The sequence below is a fragment of the Manihot esculenta genome, chromosome 6 (assembly GCF_001659605.2).
Source record: "Manihot esculenta cultivar AM560-2 chromosome 6, M.esculenta_v8, whole genome shotgun sequence".
Classification (NCBI taxonomy): domain Eukaryota; kingdom Viridiplantae; phylum Streptophyta; class Magnoliopsida; order Malpighiales; family Euphorbiaceae; genus Manihot; species Manihot esculenta.
In genome coordinates, this window is record NC_035166.2 from 9,181,899 (window position 1) to 9,203,577 (window position 21,679).

Consider the following 21,679-nt stretch of genomic DNA (forward strand, 5'->3'; position numbering starts at 1 on the left):
TAAAATAATCTAACATTATATTCATTCACAATAATTTTTACGGTACTTCTACTCACAAAAATTTTAACTTTTATCTATTTTCTATTAGTAAACAAAAAAAAAAATCAGAACAATCTTGTGTCTTCCCCTTTATATGAAAAATAATTACATTATGTTTCATGCATAAAACTTTATAAAATATATTTATTTAATTCCTTACATTTATATGAAAAATTATTCAATTTTTTTATAACTCATTTTTATAACTTTTGATATGTATAGTTCGGCTTGGTCGGTTTATTTTACGTGCCTTCATTCAACTCTACTTTGATATGTATTGTTAAATTGATTAGTGTGTTTGATTTATTAAATTAGTATATAATTAGAGTTAAATTTGTTTATATTTCAGAATATATATATCATGTCGGTAGATCATAGTTAGATGTATGAGCGACTAGATCAAAATGGCTTCCTTAATTCTGAATTTGAGATTGGAGGCAGAGATATGGAATGAACTTGTTGCATATTGGAGTACACCAGAGTGGAGAAAGAAATCAGAAGTTGGTAAAGCAAATAGAAACGTAGAAAAAGATGGGACTATTACGAAACACTCTGGTGGTTTAATAAAACTGAAGGTTCATGAGAATAGATTGGTATAACTCTTTTATTTCTTACTTTTATTTATACAATTATGTTTTTGTATAGATGGCTAGAAATTATTCGTACATCTTGTGTTGTGTGATTATGTAATACCCGGCTAGATTCCGGCATCGGAATCCCTACCTTCCGGCGGAATCTCCGTTGGAATCGGAAATTTTGAAGATGCCAGAGGCTTCTAGAAGGGTAAAATGTGTTTTCTAAAATGTTTTTACTGATTTCATGGTTTTAAATGAAAAAGAATTGAGTTTTGAAAAAGAAAAGACCAAGGAGGCATTTGCTAGGTTCGGCCGCCGAAAGTGAAGTTCGGCCGCCGAACATGGAAAGGTTTTGGGAGCGCTTTTGGCCTCCGAAAGCTTTGTTTGAACGAGCCAAGGTTCGGCCGCCGAATATGCATGAGTTTAGGGGGCACGTTAGGCTGCCGAAGGTCTTCGACCAGGCCACCTATAAAGAGCCCTCAGATCGGAAATGGGCGAGTTTTCTCCCCATTCTCGAGCTCAGGTGAGTTTTTGTCCTCCCTTGGCCATTTTCATGTTTTTCTTCATCTCCTTCATGTTTTCATGAGTTTTATGGCTGTTTTGAAGAGTTTTCAAGCTTAGATCAAGTTTTGGGAACTTGGAGACCCAAGGAGTTGGTTTCTCCCATCTCCAAGTTAGAGCTCGCACAAACCCTCTATCTTCAAGAGGTAAGTGTGGATCTATGCTTTCCTTTATGTTTCATGAAGTTTTAAGTAAGTTTTAAGAGGTTTTAATGGTTAAGTATGGGTCGATTTGCATATTTAAGTTTATGTGGGTTTTATGCCCAATGTATGCTTATGCTTGTTTATGTATGTTTATGTGAAGTTATGTTGAAGGTTTAAGCTAGTTTATGCATGTAGGAGAGTGTATGCATGATTGGGAAAGAGCAAGTGAGGTTTAAGCTAGTTTTGATGGTTTTGGCTTATGTGGGTCATAAGCTCTTTATGTATGCTTTTTGATGTTCTTTGTTGGAGTTTAAGCTTGTTTAAACTCCTTTGTGCATGGTTAAAGGCTTATGCATGCTTTTGGGAAGTTGGGTGCTTGTTTTGGGGTGTTTGGAAGGTTTGGGAGGCTTGAATGCATGAGAAGCTGAGTTCTGCCCTTCTGGGAAGAACTCAGGTGTAATACCCGGCTAGAGTCCGGCAGCAGAATTCTACTTTCTGGTGGAGTCCGGGATGTCGGAAGTCTCTAGAAGGGTTAGATTTATATCTTTCTCACATGTTTTGATATGTTCATTAAGTTTGATGCATAAGGAAATGAGTTTTTGAGTGAAAGGAACCAAGGCAGAAAAGCCAGGTTCGGCCGCTGAAGTTGAGGTTCGGCCGCCGAACATGCATGGCTTTCGGTTTCACGTGTGGCCGCCGAAGGTGGTCTGGCCAGCCACCTATAAATGGCCCTCAGTCGGTTGAAGCGGTCCAAACACCGTTTCTTTTGTCTTCTGAGGTGAGACCCTGTCCTTTGTGAGTATTTCTTCATGTTTTCAGTGAATCATGCAAAGATTTGATTAAGTTTTATGTTATTTGAAGGTTTTGAGCTTTAAATACAAAGTTGTGCATTTTGGAGAGTTTGAAGACAAGTTGCTTCAAAACTCCACGTTAGGATCATTCATCTACTTGTTTTCAAGAGGTAAGTGAAGATCATAAGCTTGTTTTTATGTTTTCTGAAGGTTTTATGGGGTTTGTGGAGAGAGTTGCATGAATAGGGTTATTTGTGAGGTTTTGATGATTTTGTGCGTAAAGCTTGTTGCTGTGTTGTTTGTGTTGTATGTTTGGGGTTTTTAGGTAGTTTTGGACCCCTTTGAGCATATACATGAGTGTATGCAAGTGGAGGAAGTGAGGTGTGAAGTTGGAGAGGAGTTTGGTGCATTTGGCGAGAGGTAGGGCAAGTTTCTGCCCTGCTGATGAACTCAGGTTCGGCCGCCGAAGGTATATTCGGCCGCCGAACCCCTGAAGAGGTGTGAGGAGGTGGCTTCGGCTGCCCAAGCTTGCCCCCGAGCTTTTGGACTTTCGGCTCTGGAGGGAAGTTCGGCCGCCGAAGGTGCTGCCGAAGGTTAGAGACTTTCGTCTCTGGAGTGCCTTTTGGCCCCCGAAACTTGCCCCCGAAAGGGTTCGGCAGCCGAAAGTAGAGATTCGGCCGCCGAAGGTGCTTGAGTTTCGTCTCTGGAGAGGACTTTCGGCCGCCGAACCTGCCGCCGAAAGTGTCCTGTCCAGCTTTCCTTTGCATGCTTTGCATGGATGTTAGAGTGAGTTTAAGGGGATTCTTGGGGAGTTGCATAGAGGTATTCATGAGCTAGTTTGGTCCCTCATTTGAGTCCATCTGTATAGGTACAGACCAGAGGAACCAGAGAGAGCAGCAGTGAGTACTGCTCCAGAGTTTCCAGAGCCTGCAGAGTCAGTCAGTCCAGAGCCAGAGGTGAGTGGAACTAAACGTAACTCTTTTAATTGACCAATGGAATGTTTTAGCATATCTCATGCATCATGATTATGCAATAGGGTGATTGCATTAGTATCCACGAATATGTTGCATTGCATAGTTATTTGTTGATGTGGGTGAATGCTGAATTATCCAATAGTCTCAGACAGGAAGTCCAGGAGCCTTTGACTATGCCCTGGCAGGTATAGTAAAGACCAGGAGCCTTTGACTACGCCCTGGCAATGGTAAGTACAGAGGTGTTATATACACATATACATATATGACAGGAAGACTAGGTGCTCGATGCTATGCCCTGGCACAGAGTTACTGGGACTATGTGGTGACAGGTTTACTCTTGATGTGGTTTGTCTGTGTTATGACGCATTCCATCATATCATATTTTAATGAATTGTTTTACTGTTCTACTCACTGGGCTATAGAGCTCATCCCACTCCCTTAACCCCAGTTTTGCAGGTTCAATGTACAGTATACAGGGAAGGTTCAGCAAAGTGCAGAAAAAGAAAAGAGAATTGTAATAGTGTAGAATGGACATGTTATGCTAAAGAGATGTACTAGTTGTGTTTTCAGTTACAGATGTGCTTGACTTAGTAGTTTGTGATGTAAATCTGTTGTTATGTACATGATCTGTATATGTATATGTTTTACAGAGTATGTGAAATACCAGGCTTAACAGGTATGAGTTAACCCATCTAAAGTAAGCTCTAGACAGAGTACAGAGTACAGAGTACAGAGTACAGAGTACAGAGTACAGAGTACAGAGTACAGAGATAGTGCATGCACAGGTTAAGCCTTGGTTCAGCAAAGAGTTTTTATTTTCACAGCAAATGTATGATCATGTATGAGATTTACCGGTACACAGCGAGTATAGCAGGCTTGCTACGGGTTCTGGCGGCCTTAAGCCGACCTAAATCCTAGCGCCGGTGACGGTCCATTTTGGGGTCGTTACAGATTGGTATCAGAGCCCTAGGTTCACATGATCGGACCTATAGAGACAGTGTTGGGCTCATAGAAGTTAGAAGTGGTCAAGCACAATAGGAAATCATGTCCACGAGGATAGGGTGTTGAGTCCTATCTATGATATGCCATGAGTTATGCATGTGCTTTATTGATGTTTATGTGCTAAAGGGCTATGTTTTGTGTTGTTTTCCAGAGAGTAAAGATGAGAGGAACTCGTCGATCAGCTCGATTGACTGGAGTCCCACCAGAGAGTGAGAGAACAGCTGCTCGTCCTCCTGCCTTGCCAAGGGCAAGGTCTCAGAGATCTAGCAGGAAAGGTACGTCAATAGACCCTAGAAGGTCTGTAGACGAGAGCAGAAGAGGTACAGCTAGGGGAGAAAGATCAGAGGAAAGGAGGGAAGCTATGGAGATTGATCAGTCTCGAGATGACAGCATGGGTATAGGCAGATTTGAGGAAGGTATGGGAGAGTCGCAGGGAGGCGCTCAAACCTCAGGTTTTGGCTATCCAGAGTATCCGATGGGAGGTATGTCGAAGTACTCTAGTTTTGTCCCATATCCTCCCTACATGCCATATATGCCTTATCCTCCTTACTATCCACCATATCCTATGTATCCACCCTCCCCTACCCATCCAAGTGCAGCATACCCAGAGCCAAATGACCCAGGACCACCACCAGAACCAGTAGCCCCTGTTGTTGACAGACATCAACCTAGCTCATCTGGAGGTAAAGTGCAAATGACGGAGTACTTGAAATTGGATGCTCCTAAATACAACACGGGAGATGATCCATTTGAATACCTCAGATCAGTTAGGATGATAACCAGTGAATTGGGAGCTGATGATAGTCGGGCCATTGAGATGGCAGGTTTCACATTAACATGCAAGAAAGCTAGAGAATGGTTCAAGAATTATGTGGAACCTAGGATGAACAGTATGTCATGGGGAGAGTTCGCCAATGAATTTGCAGGGTGGGCTTTTCCTGACAGTTCCAGGGAGATGAAAGTCATAGAGTTCGAACAGTTGAGACAGACAGATGAGATGAGTGTTGATGAATTCACAGATAAGTTCCTGGATTTGCTTCAGTATGTGGGTCAAGCCTATGATACTGATCAGAAGAAGGCAAGGAGATATACTATGAGATTGCATCCCAGGTATTCTTCCTTGATTCTTCCAGCAGAAAAGGAGAGTTTCCATACTATAGTGGACGCAGCCAGGAAAATGGAAGCTAGTGCCAATATTCAGAAACAGTCAAAGGCACAGGCTTCGGGTTCTAAGGCCCCCAGTTCAGGCACGTCAGGCAGCAAGAGATGGGATAGAGCAAAAGGAACAAAGAGTAAGTTCTGGAGTAAAGTCAAGTCAGGTCTGGGAATAGGTAGTGGCTCAAGCTCTGGCACAGCTCCAGTATGCAGAAGATACGGAAAACCACATGGAAGAGTTTGTCGGTTGGGATCTACAGCTTGTTTTAGATGTGGACAGGAAGGGCATATTGCTCGGGATTGTCCTCAGGTGACTTTTGCACCATCCCAGCAGATGAGCTCAGGCAGTGTGGTCCAGCCAGTTGTACAGCCAGCAGCTCCAGTCATACCTCAGAGTAGTGGCAGAGGTAGAGGGAGAGGGGCAGCCTCTACTTCAGCAGCAGGTTCCCGAGGTGGAAATCCGGTAGCCCCAGCACGGATTTTCACTGTGACACAGGAGGAGGCTAACACGTCAAACACAGTGGTGTCAGGTAATCTCATCATTGGGTGTTCAGATGTGTATGCTTTGATGGACCCCGGTGCTTCTCATTCCTTTATTGCTTTGAGAGCCATAGAGAGATTGGGTTTGATCAGTTCTGAGTTAGAGTATCCTCTCTGGGTCAGTGGACCTAAATGTGACCCATTAGTGGCAGTGTCAGTCTGTCGTTTCAGTCTAGTGTTTATAGAGGGTAGATGCCTTCCAGCTGACCTTGTGGTTCTAGACTTGACTGATTTTGATGTCATTCTAGGGATGGATTGGCTATCTACATATAGTGCTACTTTAGACTGTAGAGAGAAGCTAGTGAGTCTCAGAGACCAGGATGGGTCAGAGTGTGTCTTCAGAGGAGACAGGAGAGGTACACCCAGAGGTATGATTTCAGCCCTTCAGGCTCGTCATTTGCTTCGGAGGGGTTGTCAGGGGTTTCTAGCTCATGTGAGAGAGCTAGACAGTCAGGTGAGGGAACCAGCCGCAGTACCAGTAGTCCGAGAGTTTCTCGATGTGTTCCCAGATGATTTACCAGGACTACCACCTGATAGGGAGATAGGGTTTGACATTGAATTGCTGCCAGGTACCAGACCTATCTCTATTCCTCCCTACAGGATGGCGCCAGCAGAGTTAAAAGAGTTGAAAGACCAGTTGCAGGACTTGGTAGATAAGGGTTTCATCCGCCCTAGTACCTCACCTTGGGGTGCGCCAGTGCTTTTTGTCAGAAAGAAGGATGGATCCCTCAGACTTTGTATTGACTACAGACAGTTGAACAAGGTCACTACCAAGAATAGGTATCCTCTACCTAGGATTGATGATCTATTTGACCAGCTAGCTGGAGCAGGTTGTTTCTCGAAAATAGATCTGAGATTCGGGTATCATCAGTTGAGAGTCAGAGAGGCAGATGTGCCTAAGACAGCTTTCAGGACCAGATATGGGCATTATGAGTTCTTAGTGATGCCGTTCGGGTTGACTAACGCCCCTGCTGCATTCATGGATCTCATGAACAGAGTTTTCAGTGAGTTTCTGGATCACTTTGTCATTGTTTTCATTGATGATATTTTAGTGTATTCCAGAGATGCAGAGGAGCATGCCCAGCATCTGAGGATCGTTCTGCAAACACTGAGAGAACATGGATTGTATGCCAAGTTCTCCAAGTGTGAGTTTTGGTTGCGGAGCATTTCCTTCTTGGGACATGTGGTATCAGCAGAGGGTATTGAGGTAGATCCCAAGAAGATAGAGGCTGTAGCTAACTGGCCCAGACCCACGACAGTGACTGAGATTAAAAGTTTTTTGGGACTGGCAGGTTACTACAGGAGGTTCGTTCAGGACTTCTCCAAGATAGCAGCTCCTATGACCAAACTGACGCAGAAAAACCAGAAATTTATATGGTCAGACCAGTGCGAGGAGAGCTTTGAGGAGCTTAAGAGGAGATTGACCACAGCACCAGTGTTAGCTCTGCCTGTGAGTAATGAGGATTTCACAGTGTTCTGTGATGCATCTCGAGTGGGATTGGGCTGTGTTTTGATGCAGAGTGATAGGGTGATAGCTTATGCTTCTAGACAGTTGAAGAAGCACGAGTTGAATTACCCTACCCATGACCTAGAGATGGCAGCAGTTATCTTTGCACTTAAGATGTGGCGGCATTACCTCTACGGGGTTAAATGCGAGATCTTCACTGATCACAAGAGTTTACAGTACATCTTGAGTCAAAGAGAGCTGAATTTGAGGCAGAGAAGATGGGTAGAATTGCTCAGTGATTATGATTGTAAGATGCAGTATCATCCGGGTAAGGCAAATGTTGTGGCAGACGCCCTCAGCCGGAAGTCACTAGGCAGTTTATCCCATATAGCAGCAGAGCGGAGACCAGTAGTGATGGAGCTTTATAAGCTCTTAGAAGAGGGATTATAGCTAGAGTTGTCTAGTACAGGTGCATTGATCGCACAGATGAGAGTGACACCTGTGTTTCTGGAGCAGATAGCTCAGAGACAGCACGAGGACCTAGAGTTGATGAAAATTGCCAGGACTGTTCAGTCAGGCAACAGTGTCGAGTTCAGATTTGATAGCAAAGGGATCCTCCGTTTTGGGAGTCGACTTTGTGTACCAGATAGGGGCAGTGTGAAGGAAGATATTATGAGCGAAGCTCATAATGCGAGGTATAGTGTTCACCCAGGAGCCAGCAAGATGTATCAGGATCTAAAGAGAGTTTATTGGTGGCCAGCCATGAAGAAAGAAGTGGCGCAGTTTGTGACAGCCTGTGAGGTTTGTCAGAGGGTGAAACTAGAGCATCAGAAACCAGCCGGAATGCTTAACCCATTGCCGATTCCAGAGTGGAAATGGGAGAACATAGCTATGGATTTTGTAGTGGGTTTACCAGCAACGTCCAACAGGATAGACTCTATATGGGTGATTGTGGACAGACTCACGAAATCTGCTCATTTTCTTCCAGTACGGAGTAACTATTCTGTGGATAAGTTGGCACAGGTATATCTGGATGAGATAGTACGATTACATGGAGTTCCAGTGTCTATAGTTTCAGACAGAGGACCTCAATTTACCTCTAGATTTTGGCGAAGTCTGCAGAATGCGATGGGCATGAGATTAGAGTTTAGCACTGCTTTCCACCCCCAGACTGATGGACAGTCAGAGAGGACCATCCAGACCATAGAGGATATGCTTCGACTGTGTGTGTTAGACTTTGGCGGTTCTTGGAGGCAGCATCTACCTTTGGTGGAATTTGCCTACAATAACAGCCATCATGCTAGCATAAGGCTCTTGCAGGGCCAGAGTTAGAAAGATTACCAGTAGAGTGGTGCCCTTGATCAGAGAGAGAATCAGAACAGCGCAGAGCAGACAGAAAAGTTATGCAGACGTTCGCAGAAAACAGTTAGAGTTTCAGGAGGGTGGTATGGTATTGCTGAAAGTGTCTCCAATGAAGGGAGTGGTTCGTTTTAGGAAGAAGGGTAAGTTAGCTCCACGGTACATTGGACCCTTTGAGATCTTGCAGAGGATCGGGAATGTGTCGTATAAGCTGGCTTTACCTGCTTCTATGGAGAGAATTCACCCGGTATTTCATGTTTCTATGCTACGGCAGTTTGTGTCAGATCCGAATCAGGTTCTGAGTGAGCCTGAGGTGGAGATTCAGACCGATCTCACCTATATAGAGCAGCCAGTGCGGATTCTGGACACACAGATCAGACAGCTAAGGAACAAGGAGATTCCGATGGTGAAAGTTCTGTGGAACCACCATAATCTAGAAGAGTGTACGTGGGAGACGCGGGAGTCGATGCTTCAGCAGTATCCATATTTGTTTTGAGGTTAGTTTCCTCCTTTTTATGTATTACTTGTTTGTTTTAGGACATTCGAGGATGAATGTTCTTAAAGGGGGGAGAATGTAATACCCGGCTAGAGTCCGGCAGCGGAATTCTACTTTCCGGTGGAGTCCGGGATGTCGGAAGTCTCTAGAAGGGTTAGATTTATATCTTTCTCACATGTTTTGATATGTTCATTAAGTTTGATGCATAAGGAAATGAGTTTTTGAGTGAAAGGAACCAAGGCAGAAAAGCCAGGTTCGGCCGCCGAAGTTGAGGTTCGGCCGCCGAACATGCATGGCTTTCGGTTTCACGTGTGGCCGCCGAAGGTGGTCTGGCCAGCCACCTATAAATGGCCCTCAGTCGGTTGAAGCGGTCCAAACACCGTTTCTTTTGCCTTCTGAGGTGAGACCCTGTCCTTTGTGAGTATTTCTTCATGTTTTCAGTGAATCATGCAAAGATTTGATTAAGTTTTATGTTATTTGAAGGTTTTGAGCTTTAAATACAAAGTTGTGCATTTTGGAGAGTTTGAAGACAAGTTGCTTCAAAACTCCACATTAGGATCATTCATCTACTTGTTTTCAAGAGGTAAGTGAAGATCCTGAGCTTGTTTTTATGTTTTCTGAAGGTTTTATGGGGTTTGTGGAGAGAGTTTCATGAATAGGGTTATTTGTGAGGTTTTGATGATTTTGTGCCTAAAGCTTGTTGCTGTGTTGTTTGTGTTGTATGTTTGGGGTTTTTAGGTAGTTTTGGACCCCTTTGAGCATATACATGAGTGTATGCAAGTGGAGGAAGTGAGGTGTGAAGTTGGAGAGGAGTTTGGTGCATTTGGCGAGAGGCAGGGCAAGTTTCTGCCCTGCTGATGAACTCAGGTTCGGCCGCCGAAGGTACATTCGGCCGCCGAACCCCTGAAGAGGTGTGAGGAGGTGGCTTCGGCTGCCCAAGCTTTCCCCCGAGCTTTTGGACTTTCGGCTCTGGAGGGAAGTTCGGCCGTCGAAGGTGCTGCCGAAGGTTAGAGACTTTCGTCTTTGGAGTGCCTTTTGGCCCCCGAAACTTGCCCCCGAAAGGGTTCGGCAGCCGAAAGTAGAGATTCGGCCACCGAAGGTGCTTGAGTTTCGTCTCTAGAGAGGACTTTCGGCCGCCGAACCTGCCGCCGAAAGTGTCCTGTCTAGCTTTCCTTTGCATGCTTTGCATGGATGTTAGAGTGAGTTTAAGGGGATTCTTGGGGAGTTGCATAGAGGTATTCATGAGCTAGTTTGGTCCCTCATTTGAGTCCATCTGTATAGGTACAGACCAGAGGAACCAGAGAGAGCAGCAGTGAGTACTGCTCCAGAGTTTCCAGAGCCTGCAGAGTCAGTCAGTCCAGAGCCAGAGGTGAGTGGAACTAAACGTAACTCTTTTAATTGACCAATGGAATGTTTTAGCATATCTCATGCATCATGATTATGCAATAGGGTGATTGCATTAGTATCCACGAATATGTTGCATTGCATAGTTATTTGTTGATGTGGGTGAATGCTGAATTATCCAATAGTCTCAGACAGGAAGTCCAGGAGCCTTTGACTACGCCCTGGCAGGTATAGTAAAGACCAGGAGCCTTTGACTACGCCCTGACAGGTATAGTAAAGACCAGGAGCCTTTGACTACGCCCTGGCAATGGTAAGTACAGAGGTGTTATATACACATATACATATATGACAGGAAGACCAGGTGCTCGATGCTACGCCCTGACACAGAGTTACTGGGACTATGTGGTGACATGTTTACTCTTGATGTGGTTTGTCTGTGTTATGACGCATTCCATCAGATCATATTTTAATGAATTGTTTTACTGTTCTACTCACTGGGCTATAGAGCTCATCCCACTCCCTTAATCCCAGTTTTGCAGGTTCAATGTACAGTGTACAGGGAAGGTTCAGCAAAGTGCAGAAAAAGAAAAGAGAATTGTAATAGTGTAGAGTGGACATGTTATGCTAAAGAGATGTACTAGTTGTGTTTTCAGTTACAGATGTGCTTGACTTAGTAGTTTGTGATGTAAATCTGTTGTTATGTACATGATCTGTATATGTATATGTTTTACAGAGTATGTGAAATACCAGGCTTAACAGGTATGAGTTAACCCATCTAGAGTAAGCTCTAGACAGAGTACAGAGTACAGAGTACAGAGTACAGAGTACAGAGATAGTGCATGCACAGGTTAAGCCTTGGTTCAGCAAAGAGTTTTTATTTTCACAGCAAATGTATGATCATGTATGAGATTTACCGGTACACAGAGAGTATAGCAGGCTTGTTATGGGTTCTGGCGGCCTTAAGCCGACCTGAATCCTAGCGCCGGAGACGGTCCATTTTGGGGTCGTTACATCAGGTTCGGCCGCCGAAAGTAGCTTCGGCCGCCGAACCTGCCTTTGGATGCATGGATTGGCCGCCTAACCTTGCCCCCGAAAGTTGAGTTTTGGCTTGAAAGCAGACTTTCGGCCGCCGAAGGAAGGATTCGGCCGCCGAAAGTGCCTGACTTTCGTCTCTGGAGAAGGACTTTTGGCCGCCCAAGGTGCCGCCGAAAGTGCCCGAGTTTCGTCTTTGGAGAGAGGGTTCGGCCGCCGAAGGTGCCGCCGAAAGAGCCCTGTCCAGCCTTTTCATGGTTGTTTTCTATGCATGTTTAAGTGATGTTTTAGGGGGTTTTTGGGTAGTTGTTTATGAGTTGTTAGAGTGTGTTTGGCACCTCATTCGAGTCCACCAGTGTAGGATCGGACCCGAGGGACCGAGGAGGCCATCAGTGTTAGCTGTTGCAGAGTTAGTCCAGCGTCTGCCAGAGGTGAGTAGAACTAAACTTAATCTTTTATTTTACGAAATTCAAATGCCTAAAGCATGTTCACGCATCATGATTATATGTAATAGGTTGATTGCACTAGTTACACGAATATGACGCATTGCATTATTTACTGTTGATGTGGATGGACCAAGGCGACCCCAATAGCCCTAGATATGTTATGTTAATGAAGTCCTGAGGAGCCCCTTGAGGGCCGGGCATAATAAAGTCCTGAGGAGCCCGAAGAGCCGGGCATAATGAAGTCCTGAGGAGCCCGAAGGGCCAGGCATAATGAAGTCCTGAGGAGCCCGAAGGGCCGGGCACCATGTTATGTTACAGACAGAGGGAGTTTTGGTGGTCATGTCCAATCCGTTATGTGAAATATTTGTGCTGTGACGCATTTCATGAAAGCATGTAATTAATGAACTGTTTTCTTTGTCTCTACTCACTGGGCTTTTTAGCTCACCCCTCTCCCCTAACCCCAGTGTTGCAGGTCTGAGGTCGATCGGGAAGTCTCAAGAGTTAAGGTTATGCTTATGTAATAGTATTAGATTAGTACTTTTAGTGTGGACATGTATTGTAAATTGATATAATGTTTTGTAAGAGATTGTAATGTAATGTAAAGTTATGTTTATGGATTAGTACTGTGCTTGGCCCTAAGACTCGGTTAGTCCCTTTTTAATACATGATGTATGTTATGTTAGATGTTGAGTTGTGTTTGAACTGAACTTGTGGCATGTGTTGTTTACCACGCTAGAGTTTGATGAGGACCCTAGTGGAGGTCTTATGTTTGTGGTTTGATGCATGCACAGGTTAGGTTCTAATTCTTTGGATGTGATCCCAGCTTGATGTATGTTTTGTTGACCCAGCTAGAGTTTTGATGAGGGCTCTAGTAGGGGGGTTCTTTTATGTTTCCAGTTATGTTGTATACAGGTCAAGCTCGGTATATACATCAGATGTTTAAGTTGTTTTATGTTAGTTTTGATCATGTATGGGATTTGACTAGGTGATAGGAGGTATGTTTGGCTTGCTACGGGTCCCGGCGGCCTTAAGCCGATCTGGATCCTAGCGCCTGTGGCGGTTCGGACCGTTACAGAAGGGTATCGGTTTTCGGGTCGTTACAGATTATTTCTTTTTTGTATACAAAGAAGTTAGGTAGGCAACCAACTCAACTTGAACTATTTCGTGCAACTCACACAAAAAAGGGGAGTCAATGTGTTTTCATTGATGGAAAATCACGACGAGTTGATATAAGTTACTTTTTGCTTATTTATTGTTATCACATTATTTTTCTATTTGTTATGTTATCATTAGTTGTGTATGGTTAATGAAATGTTTATTATGTTTTCTTTTATTACTTAGGGAGCTTATTTAAGTGTCATTGATGAAAATGTAAATGACAATTGTGAGAGTCAGTCTGCTTTTGATTTAAATAAGTAGATTAAAATTTCTGGAAGTAGTAAAGGGAGGGTTTATGGTTTTGAATCTTCTGATATTGCAAAATCAGTAACTCCAACAACCTCTTTCTCATTCACATCAACTTATCCTGGAGGACTTTCTTAAACTATGTTTTCTTTAGAGGAGGTTGAACAAATATTAGAGCAAAACCGGATCAAAACGAAAGAAGACATGGAGCAAATGCAGGAGCAAATGCAAGAGCAAATGCGAGTGCAGATAGAAAAGCAAATAAAAGATCATATGAAATCATTGAAGAGCAAAAAAGATTTTCACCGCATAACACAATTGCATATTCTATTTCTCTATCAGATAATTCAACAAATTCATAAATTAGTTTTAAATTTTATGAATATTGTTAAGCATTATAGATTTATTTTAAATTTTATGACCATTAAGTATTATGAATTTATTTTAAATTTTATGAATATTATTAAATATTATGAATATTGTTAAGTATTATGAATATTAATTATAATTATTATGAATGATGTTTGATTTATATTAAATATAATTCTTAATTATAAATTATTTGATTATACAGGAAATATCTAAATAAAAGCAGTAAATTATTTTTTGTGATCGAATTTTAACAGATTAGCGACGGATTTGTGAGAATATTTGTTAAATTGTGCGAATATTTCAAATGGAAATTTTTCATCGCTAATTATTTTTGACAGATTAGCGACAGATTGTTCATAAATTTGGAATTTCCAACATATTTTGCGATGAAGATCGTTCGTCGCAATAATTTCCGATAAAATTATTCATCGGAAAAGTCGTCATAAATTTATCCCACAAAATTCAGATCCGTCAAAAATCCATCGCTACGGTTTCCGATGGAATTTTGATCCGTCGAAAAAAATTAGCGACATGACTTTAAGCGATGGATTTGAGTACGTTGGAAATCCGTCGCTGAAAATTTTAGCGACGGATTTTTGACTATCAGCGACGGATTTTTCTGTCGCTGATAGTCTCTAATTTTGTAGTGAAGTTCAATTAATTTCTAAATTGCTGCCACAGACAGTTTTTCAATGTAGTCCAACTTCGTGGGAGAGTGGCATCCAAGGGTTGTTGTATGGCTGAGACATCATCTGTCCCTCCATATATACATATGCTAAAATCAAAAAGAAATATATTATTGAACCACAAGTCTCTATTTGTCCTTGCTTTGAAGTAACCCTTTTTTGCTTCTTAGAGTTCCAACAAGAAGGTACCTCCAATGTTTCCATGGAGTGTTCATATAATTCACCATCCATTTTTCTCATTTTGACATTTTTTTAATTTATAGTTAAAAACATTAAATTTATTTTTAAATTATATAATAAAAATTAAAAAATACTAAATTTCAGCCTAAATTAATTTATTTTTAAATTATTATACAAAATAAAATAAATTATCACTTGTATTAATTTAAGTGTGTGAGTTTTAGGCTTCTTAATTTATTTAGCATTATTTAAACATATTTAGTCTAGAGATAAATTTAAATTAAAATATAAAATTTGACATTATTAAATCGTGTTGTAGTTCAAGAGTTAATTTGATATTTTTTTTCCTTTTTAATCTAAATTATCTCCTCATGTAACATTATTTAAATAAATATTACATACATAACTATTTTTATAATTTTCAAAATATTTTTATTATCATTATTTTAAAAATTATTTCTATATTGCTAGTGGTAGATTAATATAAAATAGAGAATTATTAAGAAATTAAAGTACTTATGTAAAACAAAAAAATAATATTACTTAAACTAAAGAGTAATTTATTATAATTTAAGTAATTTAATTATTTTTTAATTATTATATAAAATTTAAAATGACAAATAAAAATTAATAGAGCTAGTAATTTATTATTAAAAATAGTAAATAAAATGTGAAGCTGTTTGATAATATTAAGGCGAGTATTCGGTCGGTTCGGCTCAAAACTGAATCGAACTGAATAAATTAAAAATTAAAATTTTGTTATTTATGAAATTCAAATCGAATCGATTTTGGTCAGAAATCAAATTAAACTAAACTGGTCTGATTCAGTTCAATTCGATTTGATTGGTTTGAATTTTTAATAATTTTTTATTTTTTACACTTTATTTTTAATATTTTAAAATTTAATTGAAATATTTTAATTTTAATATGATCTAATCTATTTATATTATTGAAAATAATTTACTATTATCGAAAATAATATACTACTATCACTAATCAGTTCGCTTTGATTTTTTTCAATTTTTTTCTGATTAAAATCGAATCAAATTAAAATAACCGAAATTTTTAAAATTAAAAACCAAACCGAACCAAAATAAATAAAAAATGGAATCGAATTTTTAAATTATTTCAGTTCGGTCGATTTTTTCGATTTGAATTAAATACTACCCACCTCTAGCCCTAGTACAAAGAAAAAAAAAAGACAAAAACTTGACTATAGACATTAATAATATATTCTATTATGGGGAGGTTTCTTGTGCAACAAATGTTTGGAATTGAAAAACAGATTAATAAACCAAAGCTTATAGAGTACTGTAGGGTGGTAATATATAAATAGACATTTTGCATGAAATAAACAAAGTACCCACAGTGTATCCCTACAAGGCAGCTGATTATCCAAACTCATTTCAAGCTAAACTGCTAAAGGATGCTTTCTTGAGCCGTTTTATCCGGCGGCCGGAAGGTTAGGAAGAGATGACAATGGTAGACTTGAAATAGTTTGTAATAATGAAGAAGCGTTGTTCATTGAAGCAGAAAGAGACTCTGAAATAGATGACCTCAGCGACTTCATGCTCAATTTGGAAATTCCTCGACTCATTCCTTCAGTCGACTATTTGCAAGGAATCTCTTCTTTCCCACTTTTTGTCATACAGGTAGAAGTTCTAGTGTATTTCTCTCGTTTTTTTTATTAAAAGCTGATTTATTTTCTTAATTCCATATTTATTTTATGAAAAATGTTAACTAACATGATTAACACTCTTTTATATTTACTATATTTACTATACTGATTGTTATTTTTTTCTTTTTTTTTAATAATTATTAATTACTATACCTTTCAATCAATAAAATAAAGTGTTACATAGCTATTTTAAAATGTCTTAAAATGTAATATTTATTTGTTTTTATATTATAAGAGTTAAGTTATTCCTTAACTAGATACTAAAGGGTAATATATACTCGTACCATATTGTAAGGATTAATTTATTGTGTATTTAAAGTTTAAATAGATAAATAAGATACAAATTAAATTAAATTGATAAAATAATTTTTTTTATAAAAACATATGGGCTAAATTATACATTAGCTTTGTTATTTATTTTTCTTAGAAAACTTACAATTTTGCTACTTTCAATACTACACTTTTTAGTTATATAATTTTTGTTTATTTTTCTTTTTCATAAAAATTAAAATATTATAGTTATTTTAATTAATTCTTTTAGTTAATTTTTTAATTATACTCAGTTTTAATATAAAATAGGAAATTAAGTTTTATTAGAAAAATAAAACTATTATTAGTAACGTATGATTTGAATTAAATATTGAGAGATATATTAAATTTCCATTTAGAAAATAAATAAATAAATTAACATTGAATTATATTTAAAATAAAATAAAATTATAATAATAAATTTATATTTTAATCATAATAAAAAAAATAACGATATTTTAAGACAGTTAAAAATAAAAAAAAATAAAAAATATAAGATAAAAAAGTAATAATTAGTGTTGTAATCATTTTTGAATTTTCAAATTTAACCGAAATAATTTATTAAAATAAAAAAAGATTTGATCGAACTAAATTTTTTTTATCAAACTAAATTTATATTTTTTAAATAATTTTAGTGATATTAATGTAAATATTATAAACATTATTTATTCAAATATTATATGTGCACTTCTCTAACAACATTTCTATTGTCAGATAACTACATTTAAATATGGTGGAGTATCTATGGGAATTCGATTTCATCATACAACATCAGATGGTTTGGCAGCTCTCCATTTCATCAATACATGGCGTGATGTTGCACAAGGAATTCCCATTACCATACCACCTTTTATTGATCGAACTATTCTTCGTAGCCGAGTCCCACCAACTCCAAAATTTGAACACATTGAGTATCATAAGCCACGACCCAAATCCATGAATTACTAGAAAATTGCATTGAAATCTTTAAGATCACACCTCAACATCTTCAAACCTTGAAAAACAAGGTAAAGAACATTCATGGCAAAGCAAAGTACACTAGCTATCAAATCTTAATTGCACATATATGGCGTTGCACGTCCAAAACACGTGACTTGCCGAATGGTTAACTGACCAAGTTGATTATAGTTAGAGATGTAAATGAACCAAATTGTTTGTGAGCTACTTGAGATTTGGTTTGATAAAAACTCGACCGAGTTTGACTCAATTTCTAAACGAGTCAAGTTCAAGCTTAATTTTTAGACTCATTTGGTAAATAAGCCAAACTTGAACTCCATAGTATTTGATTCGTTAAAATTCATGAACTCGACTCGTTTCTGAATTTATAGGCACACTCGCGAATAAGCTTATGAATAGTCTCGTTAAGTAAGTTTAGATTATTATTATAAAAGAAATAAATTCAAACCCTGCATATATTTTCATGAATCAAAACTAAATTTTTTAAAATTTAGCTCTATATAGTTTAGTTACAATCTTAAAGTTGCATATATTTGGATTATTAAGATTTAAAAACTCATATTTATAAGTGTACGAGCTAATTTGTAGATATACTTATTCAATTAAAATTATTTTAATTTTAAACTTATTAGTTTTAAACTAAAACTCATTATATATGTAAATAAATTGAACTACTTGTGAATTATTTGAGACTAAACTCGATAAAAACTCGACTCGTCTAAACTCGTTTGTTAAACGAGTCAAGTTTGAGATTCTTAATACTTGACTCGAGTTCGAAATGAGTAAAACTCGAATTCGGCTCAAGTTTGAAATGAATAAAGTTCGAATTTGATTCGAAATCGAAAAAATTTAATGAATCAAGTTTGAACTCTTTAAAACTCGATTCGGCTCGATTTGTTCACACCCCTAATTATAGTCGTGAATACAAGATCTAAATTGCATCCTCCAACTCCACTTGGTTATTTTGGGAACATAACGACCTTGGCTACATCCATTGCCTTATCTAGTGAGGTTCTATCAGAGTCATTAGAGGACACTGCGGAAAGAATCGATAAGAAAATAATGAGAATAGATAATGAATGCTTGAGATCGGCTATTGATTATTTGGAATTGCTGAATGACCTAAAACCTATCATGCGAGGTGCACACGCTTGTCGATGCCCGAACCATAGCATTGTTAGTTGGATGAGGCTACCTTTCTATGATGCTGATACTGGAATGAGGAAACCCATTTTTGTGAGGCCTGCAAATCCACTTGAAGGCAAGGGATATACATACTGCCAAGTCCAAGAGATGATGGAGGTTGGCAATTGGCCATATGCCTACAGGCAGATCACATGCAAGCCTTCCAAAATTTGTCTTATGAGTTTTGATTCTTATGCATGTCCAATGGTTTGCATCATCTTCTTCCTTCTATTTGAACTAAACATTCCAATCATTGATTTCATGTTTTGAGATATTGATAGACTCGAAAGTCTATAGTTTAGTCTGCTGCTTTAGTTTTTGTTTGCTGCAATATTATTCATTTATTAATTGTCATTTAATAAGTCAAATTAGTGCTTGATTTTCTCAGCAAATCATGGCTAATATATTGTATGTAGTGCCGTTGGTGGCCTTAGAAATAGGATCAAGTTGTTTCATTCTTTTTCTATTTAAACCTTTTGTATTTTCAGCAGAAAGGAGGAAAAAAAATATATCAATTAAGAGAAAATCTCTTTGGTTCATTCTCACCATAAGTAGAATACTATCTTGGCTTTGACTGGGACCTATCAGTGGTATCAAATGATAGACTCGAAAGTCTATAGTTTAGTCTGCTGCTTTAGTTTTTGTTTGCTGCAATATTATTCATTTATTAATTGTCATTTAATAAGTCAAATTAGTGCTTGATTTTCTCAGCAAATCATGGCTAATATATTGTATGTAGTGCCGTTGGTGGCCTTAGAAATAGGATCAAGTTGTTTCATTCTTTTTCTATTTAAACCTTTTGTATTTTCAGCAGAAAGGAGGAAAAAATATATATCAATTAAGAGAAAATCTCTTTGGTTCATTCTCACCATAAGTAGAATACTATCTTGGCTTTGACTGGGACCTATCAGTGGTATCAAAGCCGCGTTATCTATCTTTTTTCTTTCTATTTCTTTTCGATCCCTATGGCAACCAATAAGGAACGAATTGAAAACTTGGAAGCTGCTGTCGGGCAACTTCAAGATTCCATTAGCAACATGGGTCAAGGGCTTAACGAAAAATTGCAGCAAATTGAAAAAGCCATCTCGAAGTTCTCTGAGATGACTCTTCCTACTAAAGAAGGGACCAGCAGTGTCGGTGACCAAACCAGTCAGGTTCGCGACAAATAAGTTGGACCTAGGGATGGAGGTAAACCATTTTATTCTGCGAAATTGGCAAAATTAGAATTTCCTAAATACTCTGGGGACGACCCAACCGAATGGTTCACAAGAGTGGATCAATTTTTTGAGTACCAAGGAACTCCAGCTGCCGAAAAAGTTTCCTTGGCCTCTTATCACCTTCGAGGAGAGGCGAATGAATGGTGGCAGTGGCTTCGCCGAACTCACACTGAAGCGGGGACAACAGTGACGTGGGACATATTTTCTGAGGAATTGTGGTCTCGTTTTGGGCCCACTGATTGTGAGGATTTTGACGAATCCTTATCAAAAATTCAGCAAACAGGACCCCTACGTGACTATCAACGAGAATTTGAAAGACTGGGTAATCGGGTTAAGGGATGGACGCAGAAGGCGTTAGTGGGATCGTTTATGGGAGGTTTGAAGTCTGAAATTGCCGAAGGAATTCGAATGTTCAAACCGAAAACGTTAAAAGACGCCATCAGTTTGGCTCGGATGAAAGACGAGCAATTACAACGACAAAAGTCAGATTCTAAACATGAAAGTGTGTTGTCTCCGACAAGGAACAAGCCTAGCACTCCATTAAAGCGCTTAAACTGGGAGGAGATGCAGAATCGGCGAACAGCTGGTTTGTGTTTCAATTGCGATGAGAAGTTTACTCCTGGACATAGATGTGCAAAGCTACAACTGCTTCTTTTGGATGGTAGACTTGAAACCGAAGAGGATGATGAAGGCGGCGGTTCGAAAAAGGCACTTAAATTGCAGAGAGGTCTCCAATTTTGATGTTTGATTCCTTTCTTTGAACCTTGAGGACAAGGTTCTTTTGGGAGAGGGGAGTAATGATAGACTCGAAAGTCTATAGTTTAGTCTGCTGCTTTAGTTTTTGTTTGCTGCAATATTATTCATTTATTAATTGTCATTTAATAAGTCAAATTAGTGCTTGATTTTCTCAGCAAATCATGGCTAATATATTGTATGTAGTGCCGTTGGTGGCCTTAGAAATAGGATCAAGTTGTTTCATTCTTTTTCTATTTAAACCTTTTGTATTTTCAGCAGAAAGGAGGAAAAAAAATATATCAATTAAGAGAAAATCTCTTTGGTTCATTCTCACCATAAGTAGAATACTATCTTGGCTTTGACTGGGACCTATCAGATATTGAGATTATTAGCACGATGATGCTGGATTTTCTTTTCTTTTTTATTTCGTAGGGTTGTAGGTTTTCCACCTTATTAATATGTTTATTTTTTCTTTATATCACGAAACCACTTAACTTGAATATTAAAATTATAGGTAATTTAATAATTATCAGAATTGGTAGTAAAATTTTTTACAACGATATTAATTTTATAATAATGTTATAAAAATTAATATACAGTAATAATATGAATAATTATTATTAGTAATATATAAAAAAACATAATAATAATAAAAATTATAAATATTAATTAAAAAAAATTAGCAACAGTCCATACTATTTTTTTAACAACCATCATAATTTTATTATAAAATAAATATATCAACAATTTTTAACACTAACATATAGTAATATTATATTATTACCATAAATTTTATAGCAGCAAATTTTATATAAATATATAAACTTATCATTGTGTGGCTTTTTCAAAACTTGACAACAAGAAGGATCAGATGGGATTTTTCCAGACCCTCATTGTGTTTAAATTACTTAAGTTTACTATATTATAATTTAAAATATAAATACATAAACTTATCATTCACATTATATTAATTTAAAATAAATCAAATCTAAATTAGAATTTCCTTGTCTTTTAAGAATAAGTTATACTATGAATAAAAAAAATTAAATATT

At 38.2% G+C, this 21,679-nt stretch overlaps 1 pseudogene; it reads left to right on the top strand.

The window, feature by feature from the left end:
• The first annotated feature begins 443 nt into the window (after positions 1-443).
• On the top strand, positions 444-17,642 carry LOC110617818 (annotated as a pseudogene).
• The last annotated feature ends 4,037 nt before the right edge of the window (positions 17,643-21,679 follow it).